This window comes from Salvelinus namaycush, chromosome 3 (genome assembly GCF_016432855.1).
Source record: "Salvelinus namaycush isolate Seneca chromosome 3, SaNama_1.0, whole genome shotgun sequence".
NCBI classification, from domain to species: Eukaryota; Metazoa; Chordata; class Actinopteri; order Salmoniformes; family Salmonidae; genus Salvelinus; species Salvelinus namaycush.
In genome coordinates, this window is record NC_052309.1 from 10,624,388 (window position 1) to 10,631,031 (window position 6,644).

A 6,644-nucleotide genomic window follows, 5' to 3' on the forward strand; every position below is an offset into this window, starting at 1 on the left:
GATTGCATCATCTGTGGATCTGTTTGGGCACTATGCAAATTGGAGTGGGTCTAGGGTTTCTGGGATAATGGTGTTGATGTGAGCCATTACCAGCCTTTCAAGATGTCTGGCAGTCTCCGTGCTGTCACTCTTAACTCTGTTGGATCCCTTCCAGGTCAAGGAGCTCTCAGAGCGCCAAGAGCCTGTTGGACCAAACATCATGATTAATGGATCGAACAAGAGTAGGGATTAATACTCTGCTCAGAGGCACAGAGTCTAGCAACACTGTACTGCTCTACTTCAGCCTCTTCACTTCCCAGTGTGTTTTACCACACCGCACTCTCTATGACAGCAAACAGCAAAGTTGTACTTTAACACTCTGATGATTACATTGATGGCTCTTTAGATAGCAACATGGAGCTTTTTACTTCAGGGTGGAAATTCTCAGTGTGTTGACTTGAGTTAGAAAGAATTCAGTATGGTGAACCAGTTAGACCCTTTGAGTAAAGTGACTCAAGTGAAAGCAACTTTGAGTAAAGTGACTCAAAAACTCAGCGTGGTAATAGACTGCTTCTGTATAACAAGCAAGAATTAATTCACAGACCTGATTAACAAAGACATATATTTTATAAAAAAAAAAAAAAATGGACAGTATGATGACAGATAAATCGTTATTAGCCAAGCAAAGGTTGTCAGTTTCCCTGTTAATTAGAAGATGATATTCCTCTGAATGACATTGCACTTTCCCCACTCACTCTGAAAGGCCAGGCAGGAATCAAGATGTCAACTCAACGGCTTTAATACAAACCCATACAATCATGTCCTGCAGAACGGAATGCATCAGGGGTTTGAAAAGATGTAGATGTAAGACGTCCCCAAATATGGAAGTCTCTGCAATGGTAGAGGCATGAAACGGTTGACAGTAAGGAGAGAAAGAGGTCAAAAAAGCAACACAAATGAACGCACGTTTTTAGAAAGCGACCCATTTTCTTGAAAGCATTGCCCATTCAGATCACATTCAAATCCTGCCTTAACGAGACAAGATTGATTGAAAATAAATCATGTAATATCTCTCCTCTGCCTATTTCAAGATGTTATACAATTTAAATACAGACCTGAGTATATATGATATTTGAGTTTGTTGTGAGCTCTTTCTGTCCACATAGATGACATATAGAAATCTTTCACTTTCTATTTGTCACTGAAAGAAGAACTGTAAAATAATATCTCTGAATTGTAAAGGTGAATCGGGTTCAAGGGGTCAGGATGTTCTGTGTGCATGAACCATAACATGTTTAACAGAGGAGGAAGCCATCAGAAACCGAGAACAACTTGTGCTCAACTATATTTCCCCCTGGGAGGAGTCCTCTAATATGTTGGTGTGTGGGGCAGCCATACATCAGATACGCATCACTTTAGCAGACGTACACATACTGTAGGCTACTGTAATAGTTTGCTGAAGGAATGCTGCAGCCTGGTGATGTGTTTGTCTATATTGAGCATGCATCGTTCACCACTTAATTACTTTACATGTCCAAACCTTACCAAGGAGAAGGAATCTCAGCCCACAGTTGACATGACCTCAGGCTGCTCCACTTGGCAACCTCTTTGGTCGATTTAATTAATGACGCTAAAGTTCTTTGGAGATTTTCTAAGGGCACCTGAAAGCAACTTAACATCTGACTCCTAGACCTACAGTCATTAGTGGTAGTTTTCCATTTAGAAATATTTGCGTTCCCTTTATATGTATGTGCAGAGATACTGTTTGTGTGTAAGTAGGGGATAATAATGTCTGAGCAGATGGAGAGCCTCATCACGACGTGTACATTATGTATGTATTTGTGTATCGAGGACACCTCTCTACCATTGCTGTCAAATCCAAGGCAACATATCTGCCCGTCCGTCTCCAGTCAGCTGCATTAGAGAACTACAGGTCTCTATTCTGAGATAATCATCGTACTAATCTAATAAAGACAGTAGACAGACATTCTTCTGGTTCCACTGCTGTAACAGTGACTGACCGCAGAGGGACACCAACGATACAAGAGGACCAGAGGAGTCGGATCACCCAGAGGTGTTATAAATAGCCATCGTTCCAAGCATCCTGGTCACGCAGGACCAGGTTAATTACAGTTGACACTCTGACACGGTATATAGGTGCTGTGCCCCGAGCCTCTGAGCAGGTTGGTCTCAAGTTTGACTGAGTACAGTAGGCTACCCACTGGTAAGCAATTATTTTCTAATTTACTTTCCTGCTATAGCTGTTTTTCTGCTAAAAATAAAGAAAATGTGTTTTGAAATGTTTAAACGGCCCGTGAGCCAATGATAGAAGAACAATAATTGCAGTGCATGTTCTGGAATTGAATTGGTTTCCTGGAAACAATAAGTTGCAGTATTGTGAATATGTAAATAACATTCTCTTCAGTGTTTTACTGAAATAATTAGCATTTTTTAATCATGGAGTTTATTTAATATGGGGTGGTTTTGTTTTTCCATTGCATGTACAGTATACTGTGCATCTTTTCGCTATTATGAGAGGAGGAGAGATTCTTGAAACCAAATTCTATTATATATTTTATTGCACACTTAGTTTAAACATTGCAAATTCAAGTTTGTTAAAATGGAAACACATCTCATCCTTTTTGTACTACTTTCTGATAAGTTAATTTCTAATAAGTTCCACATGCATAATCATAACAAAAAAAGATCACAAAAATAGAGTGCAACAGTTGACTTTTAATAACATTGGCATTTAAGTTAAATTGAGATCATTCAAGATGTGTTTATGAAATGTATGTTTTCTGTGTTGTATCTCAGAGAAAGACATCATGTCTGTGGTGGAAAAGATACCAGAGGCGGTGGGGATGGCCCCACTGGTGATGGGGGGCTGTGATGCCAACCTGATGAAAAATGTGTGGGAGATCCGAGCCAGAGACTACAACTCTAAAATCACGAGTGAGCAGGAGAGACTGGAGCAGAGTGCTCTGGCAACGTAAGAACATCTCACACGCACACTCATACACGCACAAGTGCACAAGTGCTGGTGCACACAGAATTCTGCATTTTATATAGCACTTTATTTAGTTTTTTATTCATTACCTCAACAAAAAAACTAGCCTAATAATGATTTTGGAGCACTAAAGCACAGAATAGGAATTTGTATCTCCACATGTAAAATACCATACATACTGTACCACAGGGAGAGAACATACAGTGCCTTTGGAAAGTATTCAGACCCCTTGACTTTTTCAACATTTTGTTACGTTACAGCCTTATTCTAAAATTGATGAAATAGTTTTTCCCCCTCATCAATCTACACACAATATCCCATAAAGACAAAGCAAAAACAGGTTTTTAGAAATGTTTGCAAATTTATTACAAATCAAAAAATTGAAATATCACATTTACATAAGTATTCAAACCCTTTACTCAGTACTTTGTTGAAGCACCTTTGGCAGTGATTACAGCATTGAGTCTTCTTGGGTATGACGCTAGAAGCTTGGCAACCCTGTATTTGGGGAGTTTCTCCCATTCTTCTCTACAGATTCTCTCAAGCTCTGTCAGGTTGGATGGGGAGTGTTGCTGCACAGCTATTTTCAGGTCTCTCCAGAGATGTTCAATCGGGTTTAAGTCTGGGCTCTGGCTGGACCACTCAAGGACATTCAGAGGCTTGTCTCAAAGCCACTGCTGCGTTATCTTGGCTGTGCGCTTAGGGTCGTTGTCCTGTTGGAAGGAGAATCTTTGCCCCAGTCTGAGGTCCTGAGCACTATGGAGCAGGTTTTCATCAAGGATCTCTCTGTACTTTGCTCTGTTCATCTTTGCCTTGATCCTGGTAAGTCTCCCAGTCCCTGGCACAGCATGATCCTTCCACCACCATGCGTCACCGTAGGGATGGTGCCAGGTTTCCTCCAGATGTGACGTGTTCAATCTTGGTTTCATCAGACCAGAGAACGTTTTTTCTCATTGTCTGAGAGTCTAGGTGCTTTTTGGCAAACTCCAAGCGGGCGGTCATGTGCCTTTTACTGAGGAGTGGCTTCCGTCTGGCCACTCTTACCATAAAGGCCTGATTGGTGGAGTGCTGCAGAGATAGTTGTCCTTCTGGAAGTTTCTCCCATCTCCACAGAGGACCTCTGGAGCTCTGTCAGAGTGGCCATCGGGTTCTTGGTCACCTCCTTGACCAAGGCCCTTCTCCCCCGATTGCTCAGTTTGGCCGGGTACCGAGCTCTAGGAAGAGTCTTGGTGGTTCCAAACTTCTTCCATTTAATAATGATGGAGGCCACTGTGTTCTTGGGGACCTTCAATGCTGCAGATATTTTTTGGTACCCTTCCCCAGATCTGTGCCTCGACACAATCCCGTCTCGGACCTCTACGGACAATTCCTTTGACCTCATGGCTTGGATGTTGCTCTGACATGCACTGTCAACTGTGGGACCTTATATAGACAGGTGTGTGCCTTTCCAAATCATGTCTAATCAATTGAATTTACCACAGGTGGACTCCAATCAAGTTGTAGAAACATCTCAAGGATGAACAATTGGAAACAGGATGCACCTGAGCTCAATTTCAAGTCTCATATCAAAGGTCTGAACACATTTGCTCAAACTTATAAAAAACTGTTTTCGCTTTGTCATTGAGGTATTGTGTGTAGATTGCAAAGGATAATTTAAAAAAAATCAATTTTAGAATAAGGCTGTAACGTAGCAAAACGTGGAAAAAGTCAAGGGGTCTAAATACTTTCCGAAGGCACTGTATATCTCAGCTGTGGACGACAATCTCAAATTACGTCATAGTCCAGTTTACATTTCTTCAAAGAAATTGCTCCTTCTTTCTTCTGAGAATTTCAAAGGTGTTGTCTCCTGTCAAAGGCAACTTTCACCTTCATCTCCCTTGAGCCTCGTAGTGTAATGAAGTGCTACTGAAAGGCATGAGTCATGACCCACTTTCTCCATGGGCAGGTCCTCTCCTCTTATGCAATATTATGCTACTGTGTCCTGTATGTTGAGACTAGAGGTCGACCAATTATGATTTTTCAACGCCGATACCGATACTGATTATTGGAGGACCAAAAAAGCCGATACCGATTAATCGGCTGATTTTTATTTATTTGTAATAATGACAATTACAACAATACTGAATGACAACTTATTTTAACTTAATATAATACATCAATAAAATCAATTTAGCCTCAAATAAATAATGAAACATGTTCAATTTGGTTTAAATAATGCAAAAACAAAGTGTTGGAGAAGAAAGTAAAAGTGCAATTTGTGCCATGTAAGAAAGCTAACGTTTAAGTTCCTTGCTCAGAACATGAGAACATATGAAAGCTGGTGGTTCCTTTTAACATGAGTCTTCAATATTCCCAGTTAAGAAGTTTTAGGTTGTAGTTATTATAGGAATTCTAGGACTATTTCTCTCTATACCATTTGTATTTCATTAACCTTTGACTATTGGATGTTCTTATAGGCACTTTAGTATTGCCAGTGTAACAGTATAGCTTCCGTCCCTCTCCTCGCTCCTACCTGGGCTCGAACCAGGAACACATCGACAATAGCCACCCTCGAAGCAGCGTTACCCATGCAGAGCAAGGGGAACAACCACTCCAAGTCTCTAACTAGCTAGCCATTTCACATCGGTTACACCAGCCTAATCTCAGGAGTTGATAGGCTTGAAGTCATAAACAGCGCAATGCTTGAAGCACAGCGAAGAGCTGCTGGCAAAACGCACGAAAGTACTGTTTGAATGAATGCTTACCAGCCTGCTGCTGCCTACCATCGCTCAGTCAGACCGCTCTATCAAATCATAGACTTAGTTATAACATAATAACACACAGAAATACGAGCCTTAGGTCATTAATATGGTCGAATCCGGAAACTATCATCTCGAAAACAAGACGTTTATTCTCTCAGTGAAATACGGAACCGTTCCGTATTTTATCTAACAGGTGGCATCCATAAATCTAAATATTCCTGTTACATTGCACAACCTTCAATGTTATGTCATAATTACGTAAGATTCTGGCAAATTAGGCGGCCCAAACTGTTGCATATACACTGACTCTGCGTGCAATGAACGCAAGAGAAGTGACACAATTTCACCTGGTTAATATTGCCTGCTAACCTGGATTTCTTTTAGCTAAATATGCAGGTTTAAAAATATATACTTCTGTGTATTGATTTTAAGAAAGGCATTGATGTTTATGGTTAGGTACACATTGGAGCAACGATACGCACGGCATCGATTATATGCAACGCAGGATACGCTAGATAAACTAGTAATATCATCAACCATGTGTAGTTAACTAGTGATTATGATTGTTTTTTTATAAGATAAGTTTAATGCAAGCTAGCAACTTACCTTGGCTTACTGCATTCGCGTAACAGACAGGCTCCCCGTGGAGTGCAATGTAATCAGGTGGTTAGAGCGTTGGACTAGTTAACTGTAAGGTTGCAAGATTGAATCCCCCGAGCTGACAAGGTAAAAATCTGTCGTTCTGCCCCTTAACGAGGCAGTTAACCCACCGTTCTTGAAAATAAGAATGTGTTCTTAATTGACTTGCCTAGTTAAATAAAGATTAAATAAAGGTGTAAAAAAAAAAATGTCCAAAAATACCGATTTCCGATTGTTATGAAAACTTGAAAATTGGCTCTAATTAATCGGCCATT